Genomic DNA, 20,120 nt, shown 5'->3' with positions numbered 1-20,120 from the left:
GAGGTGGCTGTAGGAGGTGTAACGTTTGATGATTTAGGTGCAGGTGCATGTTCTGGAGGCAGTCGTGAGGTGGATGGATGTTGGGTGTGTGTGTGTGCCCGTGTTTGTGTACTTTGGTAGGGGGCGTCACAGACACACTGGGAGAGGACACAGGGGACGTGTAAATGGTAGTGGGGGTGGTGAGTGCAGGTGAGCGGGTGTGGTGCTGGGTGTTCTGGTGCGAGTCCTAGTGGCTGTAGTGGTAGTGCATGCAGGTGAGAGTGTAGACAACACTGGGAGGGAGGAGGGAGACGACGAGGAGGGGGACACAGTGGAGGCAGTGGATGTTGCTGTGTCTGTATGTGGGTTATGCTTGTGTGAGTGCCTGTGGGATGTGTGGTGCCTATGTTTGCCTGAGCTGCCCTTGTGTGTTGAGGTGTGTGCAGGCTGGTCTGATGGTGTGCTTGGGATAAGCTGAGGTACAGGGGATTGGGACTGGGTGGAGGAAGTTGGAGGGGGGAGGCTGGACACAGGGACAATGGCTGCCATCAGTGCTGAGGCCAGAGATTGCAGGGTTCAATGATTGGCAGCCTGACCAGAATGAATGCCCTCCAGGAATGCATTAGTGTGTTGCAACTCCCTCTCTACACCCTGGATGGCATTCACAATGGTAGACTGCCCAACAGTGAGTGACCTGAGGAGGTCAATGGCCTCCTCACTGAGGGCAGCAGAGGTGACAGGGGCAGGGGCTGAGGTGCCTGAGGCGAAGGTGATGCCCACCCTCCTGGGTGAGCGGGCACGGGGCAAAGGCTGAGGGGCTGCTGGGAGGGCAGTGCTCGTAGGGGGGGTGGTGGCTGTACCTGTTGAAGTAGGGGGCACAGATGGTGCCTCCACCAAAAGGGAGCTCCCATCGGAGGACGAGTCCGTTACGCTGTTTGCTGATCCGGTGACTGCCGTGAAGCTCCCCTCGCCCTCTGTCCCACTGGTGTACTCACAGTCCGTGGTGTGGCCCTCCATGGCCATGTGGGATGCAGCCCCCTCGTGCTCTGGTGCCACTGTACCTCTGCCTGATGATGCTGATGCACAAAAGAACAGGGAGACCCCAAAAAGGAGGTGGGAAACAGAAGAAAGATAGTTTGAGTGCATGGCTTACTGCTACCGTTGGCGGACAATACAGACATAGCAGCCCCCTGCACTACGCCGCTCTCTTGGCCTCTACAGATGCAGTTCCTGGGATATGGCCTACATGGGTATGGTGGACATCTGCACACATAGGTGACACAGGGGTATGTATACCTGTACTTGGCACTCTACAGAGGTGGGGTGGAGTGGCACATGGCCTTCATTACGGAGGGGCCTAGCCTACGGAACTCACCCTGGCCTAGGGAAACCCACAGCCCTCCTCCCCCACCCAAACCCCTCCACTGCGCGCAAAGTCAGCAGAATGAGAGTGTACTCACCCCATTGTGTCTGCTGTGATGCCCTCATGCGCCCATTCAACTCAGGGTAGGCCACCGCCAGGATCCAGAACATCAGGGGTGTCATGGTGCGAAGGGCACCCCTCCCACGTTGGGAGGCCATCCCCAGCTGAGACTCCACCGTCTTCTTGCTCTAGCGGCGAATGTCCTCCCATCTTTTACGGCAGTGGGTGCTCCATCTCTGGTGGACCCCCAAGGTCCGGACGTCCTTGGCGATGGCACGCCAAATATCTTTCTTCTGGTGGGCGCTGACCTACATGACATGTACAGGGGAAGAAGAGAAGTTATTACCAACTGCACCGTCGAAGTGAGTGGCCCACATCCCTGCCCTTGCCATGTGGCACATGCATTCACACTCATTCATGCTCGCAGTACTCTGCCCCCTTCCTTCTTACATCCAGCCCTCTCCACCCAGGCATAGCCCATACAACTTGCCCCCTATGTACTCACCTGGTGGTCTGGAGGACCGTAGAGCAGCGTGTACTGGGGGAGGACCCCATCCATGAGCTTCTCCAACTCCTATGCAGTGAAGGCAGGGGCCCTTTCCCCAGACGCACGTGCCATTGTCTCTTCCAGACCGAGGTCACAGCAGCACTTGCAGTGTAGGTCCTCTCCTGTCGAAGATCAGGTATCGAGTGACTGAACAGATAGAAAATGGCAGTCATGTCCGCCGGGGCACTTCGTCATTGGCTCCTAGGACCCATAGGGTCCAATGTCAACCAATGCAGCATTGCGTTGCGGTCTACGACCGCCTACCGCGATGGTATACAACGCCAGCGCAGTTACCTCACATCCCATTGTCCCACTTTAGAGGTCAGGCATCCACCATTTCAGGGGCCCACAGGGCTTCATTTTCAACTGCGTCACACATACCGAGGCCTGGACTCAACACACATACATACAACTTTTTGGAATTTATTTCGTGTTCTGTGTTGCTGTGGGTACATACCTCTGAATTGCTTTTGTCCTTCCTAGGCACCGTCAGCTGGGACATGTGAGGAGATGGCGGAATCCTCCGGTGTACCGACCGCTGGTGGACCTGTTGACAATGGAGGAGCGACATTTAATCATCACCTACAGGTTTGACCGTGCCACAATCCAGGAACTGTGTACCCAGTTGGAGCCAGACCTTATGTCACCAATCTGCCATCCCACAGGAATCCCCCGTCAAGTGTAGGTGCTATCAGTGCTCCATTTCCTTGCAAGTGGGTCATTTCAAACAACAGTGGCCATGGAATCAGGGATGTCCCAGCCTATGTTTTCCAACGTGTTGTCCAGAGTGTTGTCTGCCCTGCTGAAACACATGAGGAGCTACATCGTTTTCCCTCAGGTGGAGGATTTGGCTACGCTTAAAGGTGACTTCTGTGTCCTGGGACATATCCCTAACATCATAGGTACCATTGATGGGACCCATGTAGCTCTGGTCCCCCCCGCAGGAGTGAACAGGTGTAGAGGAACCGGAAGAGTTATCATTCGATGAATGTACAGATGGTATGTTTGGCAGACCAGTACATCTTGCAGGTAAATGCTATGTTCCCTGGCTCTGTGCATGACGCCTACATCCTGCGGAATAGCAGCATCCCTTATGTGATGGGTCAACTCCAGAGGCACTGGGTGTGGCTATTAGGGGACTCTGGTTACCCCAACCTGTCATGGCTACTGACCCCAGTGAGGAATCCCAGGACCAGGGCAGAGGAACGCTACAATGAGGCCCATGGGCGGACTAGGAGGGTGATCGAACGCACCTTCGGCCTCCTGAAGGCCAGGTTCAGGTGCCTCCATATGATAGGTGGTTCCCTATTCTACTCACCAAGGAAGGTGTGTCAGATCATCATCGCCTGCTCTATGCTTCACAATCTTGCTTTGCGACGTCAAGAGCCTTTTCTGCAGGAGGATGGTCCAGATGACGGTGTTGTGGCAGCTGTGGAGCCTGTGGACAGTGGTGAGGTGGAAGCAGAGGAAGAAGACATTGACAACAGGGACTCAGTCATACAGCAATATTTTCAGTGACACACAGGTGAGAACACTTTCTTTACTAATACTTTTACTTTCACACTTCTGCCTCTATCCTGTCTGTCAATTTCGAGCAGTATTTGGTAACTGAGTTGTACATTTCCATTACGGTTTCACAGGTGTGGTTACCGACGTGTGTCATCTGCTTGCATCCTTCATGGACTTGTGATGTGTGACATAGGTATGTTGAGTACAAGAAAAAGCAAATGAGCTACAATCAATATTCACTATTATCCATCATAATATGTAAAGCAACTAAACAATAACCAAAGTTCCAAAAAATGATATTTATTACAAATGTATGTCAAACAGAAGCACACGTAAATATTTAAATTATACAAATATATAAATGTTAACATAGGAAGACAAACAACTATTTCTATATATATCTACACATATAAACAAATTAATAAACAAAGACAAATTGCCACACAAGACAGAACAGTGAAGATAATAAAACCATGAGACTAAACAAACATATAAAGATTTCAGAAATACAATAAAAAACAGACTAGGTATATACACTTTCTTTTTCTAGAGCTATAATGATATTCACAATAATATCATACTATTATTCGAATCCTGATTGTGTCTCCGTCTTACTTAATAAAGAAAATAAATTATATTTTAACACCATAAGTTCATAGTCCATACAAACAACAGTAGGAACAAAGCCTACGCGCATTTCGGCGGTAAAAATTTGTAAGGCACCCTTCATCAGGGCAGTTCCTTTTCCATACTTAGGGGGTGATTCTGACCCCGGCGGTCTTAGACCGCCGGGGCCAGGGTCGGCGGGAGCACCGCCGACAGGCCGGCGGTGCCCCGCAGGGCATTCTGACCGCGGCGGTAAAGCAGCGGTCAGACCAGCAACACTGGCGGGCTCCCGCCAGTGTACCGCTGCCCTGTTGAATCCTCCAAGGCGGCGCAGCTAGCTGCGCCGCCGAGGGGATTCCGACCCCCCCTACCGCCATCCACTGGCATGGGCACTGCAGGGGCCCCCGTAAGAGGGCCCCTACAAGTATTTCACTGTCTGCTTGGCAGACAGTGAAATACGCGACGGGTGCAAATGCACCCGTCGCACCTTCCCACTCCGCCGGCTCGATTACGAGCCGGCATCCTCGTGGGAAGGTCGTTTTCCCCTGGGCTGGCGGGCGGCCTTTTGGCGGCCGCCCGCCAGCCCAGGGGAAAACTTGAAATACCCGCCGCGCTCTTTTGACCGCGGCGCGGTATTTTGGGGGCGGAATTCATGCGGGCGGCCTCCGCCGCCCGCCAGAATCAGAATCACCCCCTTAATGTATAATGTTGCAGATTTTATAAGTTCCTGAACTTACCTTAATGTCCCTGGGATGGGTCCCTCCAGCCTTGGGTGTCCTCCTGGGGTGGGCATGGGTGACAGGGGGTGTCCCTGGGGGTATGGGGGAGCACCTCTGGGCTCCTTCAGAGCCCACAGGTCCCTTAACGCCTGCCTTTTGCAGGCGCTAAAAAACGGCACAAAATCGGCCGTACGTCATTTTTTTTGACCCGCCCACTCCCGGGCGTGATTTTTGCCCGGGAGTATAAATCCCACGCACATGCCTCGGAGTCGATTTTTTAGACAGGAACGCCTACCTTGCATATAATTAACGCAAAGTAGGTGTCCACGCTAAAAAATGACGCTAACTCCATGGACTTTGGCGCTAGACGCGTCTAACACCAAAGTATAAATATGGAGTTAGTTTTGCGTCGAAATTACGTCAAAAAAACGACGCAATTTCGGCGCAAACGGAGTATAAATATGCCCCTTAGTTTAGTTGTATAGCATTTATATAAGTCTCAGTGACCCATGTGGTTTTCACATGCTTCACACAGAACAACATAAAATAAGACGTGCCACCTCCAAGTAATGAACAAGAAAAAGCCCACAAATAAAACTGAGTGTTCTGAGGCTGGCTATTCAAGATGACTGTTAAAACCGAAGGTTACGCTATGTGATGTTTTGTTTTAAAAGTTGCTCTTCTAAGTGTTTCCTGGAAGCAGAGATTGTGGTAGGTTCCCTAAGTTCAAGCAGGGTAGAATTTCATGAGTATGTGGCAGCTGTGAAAAAAAGGCTGTGTGTTGGTAGTGGAGCATGGGAATTTTGAAACATCTCATAGAAATGAGTCTTTGGGCCAGATTTAAGAAGGCTCTAGCGCCACCTTGTGCCACATCAGCAGCATTTTATTTTATGCTAATATGGTGTTAGGTTGGCAAAAATGCTGCACCATATTTTCAAAGTGGTGCAATGCATGCGTTGTGTCACTTTCTAAACCCTTGTGACACATTGTGCCTGTGCCTGTGCAGGCATATTGTATGCAAGGGGTGCATTCCGGCATTAGGAGGCCCAGAAAAATGGCATCTATGGGATTCCACTGCACCATTCTAGCATCATTTTTTAATGCCTGCCTAAGGCAGGAGTGAGAATGAGGCTCCCATTGTTTTCAATAGGTCCCCTTTCACTTCGCACGATTAGTGTCAATATTTTGGGTGCTAATCCTGCAAAGCACCAAACTAGCATCAGTATTTTTGACGTTAGTTTCCTAACATGCGCCAAGAAAAGTGATGCATCATTACGTGATGCAACACTTTTCTTTAATTTGCCCTTTTTTTCCTTGCAATTTTTGAAGCTCTTTATTGGAACAATCATTCTGCAGAATTGGGTGGATCTTTATCATATATGGGCTTGCAGCCTAAACAGCACAATTTGAAATGTATTCTTGGAGGACTCAAGAGCCATTCACAAAAACAGCAAATTGAATGATTCCTGATTCGTGTTTCTCCTCTACATTTTGTGTTTATACACTATTAAAACAACAGGACTTGAGGTTTGATATAAAACTCATAGACTACTCACAGAAGTATTTGATTCAACAGCCATGGGATAATACGAAACTGAATGACACTGACCTATTTTGTACTGGGACAGGTCCAGAAGGAAGGAGTACAAAATAACATGTTGATAAGTGAGTTATTGATTAATTTGACCACACCTGTTTACTACTGCATACTTTGTCACCACCTTTAATTATTTAGTTCAAAATGTAAGCATCAGAGTGCCGCAATATATTGGTGGTCAAATTGTATATAGTATATAATCACCTAAAGGTTTCATTGCCTTTGACAGAACATAACTCGGATTTGCCATTATGCGTTCCAGAAGTGACATAAAAATGTAAACAACAACATATATATCATGTGTGTTAAATGTATTCATGTTAACTTGGTGCATTGAAAAGTTGTAATTCCGGGTTTCACTTATAAATAGAGAAAGTAGAAAAGTTATATCCTTGTTCTAAATTGACATTTATTGACTGGAAATTAACACATGTATGCATTTATATTCAATGTATTGGGATTATGGTGTCATAGTTAGATGGTATATCATTACTGTGATTCATCAATATTGTACTTATGAAGAGAATTGCAAGTATAGCTATGTATTTGTGTGTGTATTTAATTCTATGTTGAATTGACTTGAGAAGGCCTCAAATGTTTTTCTGTGTTTAACATTCAATGTGGAGTTTTGCTCGTGTAGCATTTTCTTTGTTTGCAGGTGTACCTGCACACGTCTACAGTTCAAGAAAGGCATGCTGTTAGTTTGAGATAAATGGGGATGGAAGGGTATGTTGTCAAGACTAGAAGCACTAACTAGAGGATGTGAAGATGAACTCCCCTCTGAGCTCCTCAACACAGGAGGCATCCAAGGTCGTCCTGATGCTTGGTTCGTGAGATAAAAGTCTAATGGGAGTTGCATATTCCAAACTATATACGGAAGGTGGAAAACTACTGCAGATGATGATGTGAACTCTTGAATATTTCACAATAGTAGTGTTTAGTTAGAGAAGGCTGACCCTCTTTACCCTTTGACTGGAATAGATCCCTGCAGGTTCACAGGAGTACAGATATCTCTACTTTACTTTGTCTGAAGTGGCTTCATGCTATCCACATCTCTCTCTTGCAGAACGCCTACTGAGGTTTCCGTTGTGCTGACACTTTTGATTATAATTCTATTCTCTACCTTTCAAGAGAAATCATTAGGTTTCTCCTAGCTTAATTAGTATAGTTAAATTCAATTAGCTTCAAATGGTTGGGCAGGAAGATCCCAATCCAGACTCTGATCATGTGTTATTCCTTAGCTTTTGTATTGCTGCAACTGAACTATTGGTATGCCTTATAGTTGTATGATTTACTATGATCAGATGCTTTAATTTGCCTTGGTGATTCTGTACTTCTATAATATGTTTTTGAAACTCATATACATAAGGCTGTCTTTGAATCTGTAATAAACCTTTTGAACTAGACTGCTGCCTCCGAGGTTCAATGTGTGATCATTGTTTATTGACTGAAAAGTGTTGATGTGTTCCTCCTTTCCTCTGGGAACTTCTAATAAGATTCATCAGAACCAGAGAAATTAGAAAATGGCCCAGATGCGTTCTCACCTTTATTAAACTGAGTAGGGATAAATATGGACTTGGTATCACAATCTTGGATACCGATAGCGATAGCTTGTACTTGGATTTGTTCCTTCCTTTAGACTACAAAGAGGATTTTTGTTGTGGGAATAAAAGAAGGCAACCTGGCTTTATGTCAGAGTTTCTGTTTCATTTTTGCTTGTACACTGCTGAAGGCTGGAGATATTTCCAAAGGATATGATTGACCATCGTAGAAGTATTCCATAACTATCAACGGGCTACATTAACGCCAAACTCTGGTTAGTGAAGGGACCATGCATAGCATGGGTGATGCTACAAAACTTAACACAATAATTGATAAATGAGGTTTGCCTTGATTAAGATAAAGTTAAAAAATGTGCTCACTTCATGACGATTACGGGGCTATTACATATGCAAGGCATGATAAACAAAGGTTTACGATTATTTTGGGATGCTGTAAAATACGTTTCCCTCCAAAATAAGAAGCGGTTTAATGTGGCTTTTTGACTTGAAAATAACCATGAACTGTGATTCCTGACATATGAAGTATGGAAGCACGCTTACGATGAGATAATTAAAGACGACAAAAAAATAAAACATGTCAGAAAAAAATAGTAACCAATTTGTCTCAGAGTTAGGAGTGATTTAATTGTTTTGACCTCACACATGATCAGTGTTCAGAGTGATCTGGATGTTGATACTAATAGAAATTAGTCACATGCAGAGACAGGCGTAAATCTGTTAATCCTTAAAGAATAACTAACCTGAAGTCATGTCCACGGGTGAAACACATTTATACATTCTGAAGAGGAGGTACTTGCTTTATAAGAGGATAATCAATATCCTTAATGCTACAGGTAGCTTTCCTGATAGATGTTATTAGGAAACTGTACACCATGCAGATTTTTGTGAAAGTGGAGATAGAGGTTGATAGAAAATAAGGTCTGCACCCAAATGTAGGAGTTGCAGAAAAGGCCACCACACTAGAGATGCCAGTGTTGTAGTTAAGCCTATAGGAAATAACCTAACTTTAGCTTGGTAAAAGCTATTAAACTAATGTGGGCTATTCATTGACAAATGCAAATCAGTGGCTAGAGTGTCTAAATGAACATGTTAGTGCATTTTACTGGGGCATTTTACTGGGGCGGCCCCCAGATTCCTTGTTCATGTGTAGTTCGTCCAGATGAGAAAAACCGTAACGTAAATCTCCACTGCCAGATGTTGGTAAAATATCATTGACTTCTGTAGGCTGCAAATACAGAGGTCATTCAACTGACCTGCAAGCTATTTAGGGCAGATGTATCAAGCATCTTTCCAGTCACAAACTGCCCTTTTTGGGAATTGGGTCGTTTGCGACCGGAAAAATGCATTTTGGTTTGTATTTAATCCCACATTGGGGTTCTGTAACATGTTACTGAATCACAGTTTGGAATTGCAAATACATACCGATTTAGAAGGGTCTTGTTTTGGACATCCCTAATCACCTACCTAATCAGAATGGGATGTGTGAATGTTTTGTAACTAAATAAATTTTGCCGCAAAACATTCACACATTACCACTACCTCAAAGTTGATGGTAACCCTTCCGCAAATGGTAGGGTTCCTTCACCTTTGAGAATGTTTAAAAGAAACATTTTTAAGAGCAGACAGTGCTCCCAAAGACCACTGACTACTCTTAAAAAATAAAAATAAATTCTTTCTAAACCCATCTCGTTTTCCTGCGCTTAAAAATAAATTGCTTTATTAAAAAACAGCCACAGACGTGGTCTGCTTACCCCTATTTGACACACACTAGGAATCATTAATGAAACTCTAAAAGGTTTCAAACATTAGGAATACCTATATCCTCATTTCAATTCACGAAGAATCACAATTAGGAAATCAATATTCCTAATATAAGTACATCTGACCCTCACTTTTAGGAACATTGTGGTCAAAAACAAGATCAACAAGGGTGTTTGATGATTCTGATTCTGACTGTGAAGGACACAGATATTTTGGGGGAAGCATTTAAAAGGAATGACACATTTACATCTCAAATAAGGAAAGTTGTTTTCCAGAAAATGACCAGATTAATTTGTTTCTAGTACAGATTCTACTACAGATTTGATATGCAATTCACTCATGAATTATACTAAGTGCATTAGCAGACATGTTATCTCTCATTGTTGATTAAATGTGAACTGTGAACTGAATGAATTGTTAAAGGTCTGGATAAGGGCAGAACTACATAAGGTACTGGAGAGCAATTTACTAATCCCTCAGTACATTTACACTAGGTCTTATCTGCATTAAGGCTTACTCTCATTCATAACTGAGGGGGCAGAAAAAAACATTAGGGCCACATGTAGTAAACTCCAAGATTGCGACTCAGAAATTGCGAGTCTGTCCGACTCGCAATTTCTGAGTCGCAATCTCCGATGCAGAACGGTGTCTCAGACACCGTCTGCGACTCGCTATGGGGTCGCAAAGACACCACCTCATCAATATTAATGAGGTGGGTCGCATTTTGCGACCCCGTAGTGAGTCCCTGCACTCACAGGGATGGTGGCCTGCTGAAGTCAGCAGACCTCCATGTCTGTGACTGCTTTTTAAATAAAGCAGTTTTTTTTCTTCATTTTGCAGCCCGTTTTCCTTAAAGGAAAACGAGTTGCAAAATGAAAAAAATACCGAAACCATTTGGTTTGGTTTTTCAGTGTAGGCAGTGGTCTATTGGACCACTGCCTGCTCTGAAAAAACATTCTGGGCAACATTCACAAAGGGGGAAGGGGTCCCCAGGGGACCCCTTCCCTTTTGCGAATGAGTTACCACCAGTGTGACACTGGTGGTAACTGCGAGTTGCTTTGCGACCGCATTCGCGGTCACAAACAATTCTGAATTGCGATGCGAGTCGCAAAGAGGAAGGGAATACCCCTTCCTATTTGCGAGTCGCATTCACAAATTGCGAGTCATTACTGACTCGCAATTTGTGAATGTGCATCGTGTTAGGCCGTTTGCATGGCGCAAACTGCGATTTTCGCAGTTTGCACCATGCAAACGGCTTCCTACATCTGGCCCTTAAACCTTTGCCCTCCTAACCACAACTACACACATACCCAGGGTTGAGAAGAATTACCTCAAACTCTTGGGTAAAGTCTAACAACGTTTGAGTTGAGTATCTAATTTGCCATGGTGGGAAGCTGATGTCACTTTACCACTGTATAAGTACTGGCATGCACAAATGGTTCCAGTTGTGATTTTCCAGTGTAGCTATATGATGGCAAGATTGAAACAGCTGCACTATGCATTTATCTTTATTGCATTATTTATCTGTCTCTTTCTATTTATTCATTCTCCACAGAGCAATGGTCTTCAGAGGACATATCTGTATGATAAAATTAAACACCATAAATAGATAGTTTCGTGCAGGGAATAGAAAATGGAGGTTGTTTATCTAATTAGAGGTTCCCTGACACCTATTTTCATAGGGAGTTTGCTTTTGCAGAACTGTGCTTTGGGATAACAGAACATCAGGATGCAGGGGCTGCGCCATTTCTGCAAAATCAGTACTGTCATACCTAAATACCTGACTAGCTCAAAGTGCGTTACTTGGCCTCCTAAACTTACAGAGTGGCAAGTACTTGTAGCAACCCAAAAGACATGACACTCTAGTCCCATCTCATAGAACAGAGGTAAAACTGGTCAGTCCTTGTCATACATTATCTCAGTCATACACATTCATAGCAACAGTAAACAAGCATTTGCAATACAATGGGTCTCACATTTACTCTAGTTAGAGCTATTAGCGTTGTATACTCCTAATCCGACTTTTCTTGCCACATAAATGGAAAATGAAAAGTAAAACAGTTTCACATAAGCGAGCCGATTCACGTCGCCATGGCCGCCATGAGCATCAGCGATGAGGAGAGAGAAAAAATCAAAAGAAGTACGCTCGCAGTCAAACTTATCAGCAAAAGTGCAATTAGCCATGTAACAGGGGCGATGACCATGGTGGTAACAAAACCTCCACAAGGAGGAACAAACATGAACCGCTGCTATGCTCGATCTAAAAAGACACAATGAAAGTTCACAATATATTTATTGCAACTAAAGTAGTTTATTGTGAAGCTAACTAGATCTGATTACAATACTGGCAATAATTATAAAAATCATAATAGCAATTAGAAAACTGTTTAACACAAATAGTGCCACCATAATGCAAGTCTAGTGGCCTGAGCCTACCCTGTAATTTTATGCGCATAAATACTATTATTATTTTCTGTGACCCCTGGGAGTGAAGAACCCCATACCTCTGTTTGCGTAGTCAAGTGATCCTCGTAGGGAAGTGTAAAGCCAGTTTACTTAGGCTGCATGCCCCGTGGGGCATCTGCTCCACAGACAAGCTAGCTCTGCTAGAATCTTCCTCTCTAAAAATAAACACTTCAGGACCTAATATATAATAATAGCTCCATACAGTGAAAAAATACTATGTTATGTTTATAGGAGCCTGGGAACAATTGCTGGGCAGACAGAAAACAACACCCGGCATGTGTTGTGACCACTGAGCAGTCGGAGAATGTACAGACCGAACCCCAGGGAAGTGGCTGCACAACAAGTGAAATTGCAGTGTGTTCTAAAACAATGGCATGAAAGAAAGCATGTGCAATGTACAACAGTGCAAAGCATAGACATTGTGATTGCTAGCGTGATCATAAATGAGGCCTAACTATAGTGAGTCCATGAATAGGCCTTATCACACTATCACAACACAGTACTAAACAGCAAGATTTTTTCTAATATCTTATCTATAAGGACATTTAGGAGCCAGAGGATTTGACATCCTGACAAAGGCAGCTGATCTTTTGGGCATTTGTGAGGACAACCAAAACATATTGATGCAAGCCATATTTGATGTGGTTGAGGGCCTTACATTTTCCGAGAGATTACTGTGCCCAAGGGAATATGATTACATAGTGCTCAGCCTTTTTGTTTTCTGTACATTAAAGCTTAGGTTAAAATAGCACGGGCTGCGTATTACTTGAAAAAAGTATGAATTAATCCGAAAATTAGACCATACATTATGGTATTAACACACTTAGGCCCTCATTCTGACCTTGGCGGGCGGCGGAAGCCGCCCGCCAAAGTCCCGCCGTCAGGTTACCGTTCCGCGGTCGAAAGACCGCGGCGGTAATTCTGACTTTCCCGCTGGGCTGGCGGGCGGTCTCCTTCAGACCGCCCGCCAGCCCAGCGGGAAAGAGGCTTCCACGATGAAGCCGGCTCGGAATCGAGCCGGCGGAGTGGAAGCTGTGCGACGGGTGCAGTTGCACCCGTCGCGTATTTCACTGTCTGCGCAGCAGACAGTGAAATACATGTAGGGGCCCTCTTACGGGGGCCCCTGCAATGCCCATGCCAGTGGCATGGGCACTGCAGGGGCCCCCAGGGGCCCCGCGACCCCCCCTACCGCCATCCGGATCTCGGCGGTCCGACCGCCGGGATCTGGATGGCGGTAGGGGGGGTCGGAATCCCCGCGGCGGTGCAGCAAGCTGCGCCGCCGCGGAGGATTCAATGGGGCCGCGGTACACTGGCGGGACCCCGCCAGTGGTGCCGGTCCGACCGCGGCTTTACCGCCGCGGTCGGAATCCCCATTGGAGCACCGCCGGCCTGTCGGCGGTGCTCCCGCGGTCCTCCGCCCTGGCGGTCAAAGACCGCCAGGGTCAGAATGACCACCTTAAATCCTAAACTGGTAATGACAGTTACTCTCTGCTAACCACTGCTAAAATGCCTGGGGAATATTTACAATGAGGTCATGCAAGTTCAGCTGCTGTGCTGGTGCAATTGTGGCTGCCATACGCCAATACAGGCACCCTTCAGACAGAGTGAAAGAATGTCTGCATTGTGCTCAGCATAATTTAGGTGCAGGAAGGGATTATGCTGAAAGAAAATTTCCTCTTTGCATGTATGCTGCAAAATGCAGCACGCACGCAAAGAGGAAAAAATTGAGGAGGAACAAAAATACTCTTCTCCTTATGCCAGCCTCAGGGAGGGGCAGGATTTTGCCTCCCTATTTACAACTCTTTTTAGATAAGGGTTTGATTCAACATCCTGAATGCTAAGGAACATCCATGCACCACCCATGGAACACCTACTTGATTCAAAGTAACAATAGAAACTGTATTGCGCTATTTTGCATTACTTTGGGTTACAATTAAAGCAAATAATGATTTGCATTGGATTGTAAATACTAACCCAACACTTTGAAATGAGTCTGCATTAAAAAATGTAACGCAAACCTGACACAAAGTGTTTGTGGCCTGTCTGTGTCTTGCGATGCATTCTTAAAACATTGCTTTAATTAGTTTTCTCACTGATCACGCAAGCACCGTATGTCCCACAGATTGTTACATCTCTTCCTTTCTGTAAATTATGACTCTACTAGAGAATGAGTATATTTAGGTTGGAGTATAATTGTGTAAGCTTTGTTCATTGTATTACAGGTTAATCTTTAGAAATAACAAGCTAGAGACGCACTTGACTAATGTAAGTGACTGGAGACATTAGGACTGATAGTGACAGATTATAGGAGTCTATTTGTTGTATAAAAGGAGAAGTACTCATCTTTTTGGTCCTGAAAAAGCGTCACTGGATCCTGATGGACCACTTAGACGCAAAACATGTTGACTCTTTACAAGGGATGGCCTGGTAGTTCCTTGCCTCCCATTTTTCTACAAATTCAGTAAAGAGTGATTGATCATTACTTCATTTCCACTCTCCGAATCATTTTTAACCTTGGCCATTACCCAACGTGGATTAATAAAATTGTTACCCTGAGGTTTGGGTCTTGAGCCAATTTTAGTTTTCTCCTTCTTCTCTCTTCCAAGTCCACCCTGGGGATCTTGGCATCATTGAGAAAAGATCTCTGGCAAAGAGCCCCCCTTCGGGGGGTGCCCCTCCGATATTGCAGCACCAGTCTGACGAGGAGCAGACCGGATGATGAAGCATGATACCCAGTTGGGTGTGTGAGGACTCTTGCCCTTTCTGGCACGCCAATAGGGCATGCTGTGTTGTAACCCACAGGGTAGGGTCAGCCGCCCTGGGGATTATGTATGCCAGTTGGGATAGATGCAGGGCAAGGGCATAATGCTCTATTGAAGGAAGGCACATAGGGGCATATTTATACTCTGTTTGCGCCGGAATTGCGTCGTTTTTTTTGACGTAATTCCGACGCAAAACTAACTCCATATTTATACTTTGGCGTTAGATGCGTCTAGCGCCAAAGTCCATGGAGTTTGCGTCATTTTTTAGCGTGGACACCTACTTTGCGTTAATGATATGCAAGGTAGGCGTTCCCGTCTAAAAAATTGACTCTGAGGCATGTGCGCCGTATTTACACTCCCGGGCAAAATTCACGCCCGGGAGTGGGCGGGTCAAAAAAAAATGACGTACGGCCGCTTTTGCGCCGTTTTTTAGCGCCTGGTCTGGGCAGGCGTTAAGGGTACTGTGGGCTCGGAAGGAGCCCAGAGGTGCCCTCCCATGCCCCCAGGGACCCCCCCTGTCACCCTTGCCCACCCCAGGAGGACGCCTAAGGATGGAGGGACCCATCCCAGGGACATTAAGGTAAGTTCAGGTAAGTATTTTTTTTTTTTTTTTGTGGCATAGGGGGGCCTGATTTGTGCCCCCCTACATGCCACTATGCCCAATGACCATGCCCAGGGGACAGAAGTCCCCTGGGCATGGCCATTGGGCAAGGGGGCATGACTCCTGTCTTTGCTAAGACAGGAGTCATTTCTATGGGGGTTGGGAGTCGAAAAAAATGGCGCAAATTGGGTTGAGGCGAAAAATTTGCCTCAGCCTGACTTGCCCCATTTTTTGGCGCCAAAGCTCCATATCCCCCTACGCCGGCGCTGCCTGGTGTACGTCGTTTTTTTTCACGCACACCAGGCAGCGCTAACGCCGACTAACGTCATTGAATAAATACGGCGCCCGCATGGTGCTTCAGAATGGCGTTAGCCGGCGCTAATTGTTTTTATGCAAAACTGCGTTAGCGCAGTTTTGCGTCAAAAAGTATAAATATGGCCCATAACACCATACAAATGATGCACCAGGAGTTTGGACCGGGCCAGCCTGCACTCTCCCCCACGTAGATAGCCTGAGATGGGGCTATGTGTCAAAGTGAAGTTTCATGCAGATTATCAGGGGGTCTAAGTTATCTGTTATGAGGTGTTTCAAGTACCTGTTGATATAGACCCCCAGGTACATAAGGCATGACGCTTTCCAGCAAAAGAGGTAACCAGATATCGCTATACATGTTGTTGTTTGTGAGAGGGGTAGTGCTTTGCTTTTGTCCCAGTTCTCATTGTACCCAGATAGTGCCACAAAACTGACAATAATGTCCAGCAGTGCCGGGAGAGAGCGAGGGAGGTCTGTGAGAGTGAGTAGCATGTCATCCGTATAGAGATATAACACAGGTGTCCCCCATGGTATGGGGACACCCAAAGGCAATGTGGATTGGTCTATGGAGGGGTTCCATTTCCAGGCGGAACAGCAAGGGTGACAGCGGGCAGCTCTGCTAAGTCCTGCATCAGATCAGAAATGGTTCTGACAGGAAGTCCCCACAACTGACCCGAGTTGTGGGAGAGTCATGAAGCCAGCAGTATATGAATAGGAACCGCTCCCACAGGCCAAACCAATGTAAGGTCACAAAGAGTTACCCACAACCTATCTGGTTGAATGCCTTCTCAGCATCCTGGGAGAGTGCAAGTGTCTCGTCCAGGTGGTCCTTTGAGGCCCACAGGGTGTGCCTAAGGGTGCAAAGATGATTCCTTGAGGAGCATCTGGGGACGAATCCCAGCTGCATGTGGAGAATCAGGGTCAGGATCACTTTGGGGAGGCAGACTGCGAGGACACTGAAGATTGTGATGTCTCCACTGAACAATATAATAGGCCTGTAGCTGCTGCAGAGAAGAGGGTCCTTCCCCTGCTTGGGGAGTACCAACATCACTGCCTCATTAGTGATAGGGTCAAGGGAGCCCATCTGTTTGGCTTCACAGAGGGTGTGGACTATGTTCCCTCCTACCCATTTATGAAACTCCACGGGGAAGCCATCTTCCCTCAGAGGCCTTGTGGAAGAGAAGCCCGAAAATTACTTACGCAATCTCAGTGTTGCTGATCTCCCCATTGCACAGGTCTCTGCTGGAATCATTAAGTCTAGGAAGATGTATGCTGTCGTATGCTGTCGTAAAAGGCTTCCAAGCGGGCAGTGTCCACCGTCACATCCAGCATATAGATCATCCGCTAGAAGTTGGCAAATTTAGTGTCTATTTCCTTCAGATGTGTGAGTAACAAGCCACCTGAGGACAGTATGGCAGAGATAGTGAGTGCAGCCTCCTGTTGATGCAACTGTGCTGCCAGGAGGCAACCGACCTTTTCGTTCTCTTCATACTGGTTACCTTTAAGCCTCTGAAGTGCCTAAAATGCTATTCAATCTTAGAGGTGAACAAGGCGTTAAGGTCCATGCATGCCTTTGCCAGGGTATTGTGGTGTAGAGGCATGTGAGGATCGTAATCTCAGCCTCCAGGTCCTTTTGTTGGACTGCCCGTCATTGTTTGGCCAAGGCTTCCTCTCTCATGAGCTGTCTATGGATGGTGGCCTTCACAGCCCCCAGAAGACCCTGCGAGAGGAGAGCAAGGTCTTGTTGTCAGTCAGGTAGGAGGAGACATGGAAGAACAGTTGTTTTTTGCCCAGAGGGGAAAGGTAGAGTGCCACATTCAGGCATCATGGCTTGCGACCTGAGGAGGCAAGGCCATGAGCAAGAATGCTCAGTGGTCAGACAAAGCCACCTCCAGGTTATAGGAATCCCAGGCAAGAGCCACCATTAGGTGGGAGAGCAGGAAGTAATCTAGCCTAGATTGGGTCCTGTACTGTGGATAGGAAGGTGTGTTCCCTATCTGCCAGATGTGAAAGCCGCCAGTGATCTGTTCAGCCATGTTCAGATATCACGTCGCTCAGGAGGGCTCTCTCTGCATTGTTTCTGATGTCCAGGGGCCCCATTGTGGTTCAGCATCACATTGCAACACCAAGTTCCAGTCGCTCCCTATGAAGATGGTGGGAGATGCTGATTTACGATTGGAGCCAACTGATTTATAAGAAGAAGAAACACATGGAGCCTGTGGGGCCTTAGAACAAACTGAGACACAGCAACGTCCAGATCAGACCAGGATTTGAGGTCAGTGACAGGCAGGTACTTTTGTAGGAGTATCACAGCACCAAATTTCCTGTGGGGGCTAGACCTAGGTGCAGTTACCTCTGGAAAACTGCTGTGAATCACTTGTCCAACCCATTCTCATTTCAGTTTTTCCAATTCTGTGGATCTCTTGTTGTAGAGCCACATCCACTCATTTGGAGTGCAATTAAGAGACGACCTTCTTACAAGTTATGTAGTGCGCTAGGCCGTTGATGTTCTAGGAGACAGTGCAAAGGGAGGGGAAAAAAGAAGAGAAAAGGGAGGAATCTGGTTCCTTCAGTACAATATGGAGTGGAGCAGCCCAGGGCTGTGGGGTGGAGTGCAAACTGACTCTAGACCAGAATAAAGTCTTGGGGAATGCCTAAAGCTGTTAACGGTGAGCAGGTGGGGGAGTTGGAGGGAGGGGCATGGAGAAAGACACACTCGCCGGGATGCCAGGGTGGGATTGGACCTGGCCCACGAGGGAATAGGGGGGAGTTGGTCTGGGGTGTAGGCACAGTCCTGCGGGAGCTGTGACAAACATAACATGAAGAGCCCCTGTGGCGTAAACATCACAGATCTTCACAGAGCAATACAAAGGCATGCATGCTTGCAACAAGAGAGAACAGTGAAACAGAGAACATACTATGCTATATGTAATACATAGAATATATATGTTAATACCTGTAATACATAGCAGCCATTGATTGGCATATAGTAACAATTTGACAGCATAGTCAGCCTTTGAGATAGACAATTCAGATGCAGTCTTTAGACGCATCCATCCGCTGACAGGAGGCCAAGGGTCACAGTGTGCTGCATCCAGTTCAGTTCAAGGGGGGAGTCGCCATGACAGTATTAAGGGGTGAGTCTCAGCCTTCTGGGTGGGAAGGCTTCAACATGGATCAGGATTTCTCTCAGCTCTGGTCCTGGGTGATGGCTACCACCACCCTGAGGACCAAATTCCTGTCATCCTGAGAGCAGGTGCTCCAAGGACCTGACCCGGTTGTGGCTCCCCTAGATTGCCAGTGGCTGCTGGGCATGGTAGTGAGGAGGGGAGCCATAGGGCGGGAGTCAGGCTGTTGGTCGGGGGGGGTATGTTCCATGGTGTGGTCAGAGAATTCTTCTTGAAAGAGGCGCAGGGCATCCTGGTTGAGGATGTCCTTGGACCTGCTGTCTTTCATGATCCATACTCAGGCAGGGTCAAACAGTCTGAATTTAAAGTCCAGTTTCCAGAGCTGGGGCTGAGGTGCCAGTAAAATCTTACTCCTCTCATTGGTCTCCCGCAAACATACTTTAGTGATGCAGATCTTGTGCCCCTTGAAGCTGTATGAGCCATGGGACCGGGCTGCAGTTAGTTGCTGTCGAACCTCCTCATGGCAGAGGAAGCAGGCTATAAAAAGGGCAAGGTCATCCGATATTTCTTGTTGTGTTGGGCCCATGTAGTGTGCTCGTTGGATCTTTGGGAGGGAGAAAATGTTAGGCCCGTGAGCGTGAGGAGGGTACAGTTAAGGAAGTCCTTAATGTCCACCCCCTCTGCTTGTTCTAGGAAACTGAAGAAGCAAACATTACCCCTGTGTCTGATGTTTTCCAGGTCCATGAATTTGTTCCTCAAGAAGATGAGTTCCTGGTCCCTGTCCAGTATGGTGTTGAGATGGCCCTCGATCACCACGATCCATTGCTCCACCCCTATACCCTGTCCTGGATGCCCACAATCATGGAGCAAATGGATTTGGTATCAGCTGCAAGATCTGTGATTTTGGAGTCCATTCCTTCCAGGCAGCAGCCGACAGCCATGACCTCCTGCAGGGTGCGGTAGATTCCTGTTGTGTTTGGAGAGAAAATCTTCCTTTTACAAAGGTGCTGCTCCTATAGCTCAGTGCAGACTGCAAGACTCACCCGCGGCCCCAGCACTGGCTGCATCAGTGATGTCACGGTGCCCCTGTGCATGCTATAATCACTGATCTGGCTTGGGAGGAGCCACAGGCTGACACACAAATAATT

This window comes from Pleurodeles waltl, chromosome 1_2 (genome assembly GCF_031143425.1).
Source record: "Pleurodeles waltl isolate 20211129_DDA chromosome 1_2, aPleWal1.hap1.20221129, whole genome shotgun sequence".
Classification (NCBI taxonomy): Eukaryota; Metazoa; Chordata; class Amphibia; order Caudata; family Salamandridae; genus Pleurodeles; species Pleurodeles waltl.
The sequence above is the reverse complement of the archived record's forward strand: the minus strand, read 5'-3'. Positions refer to the sequence as shown.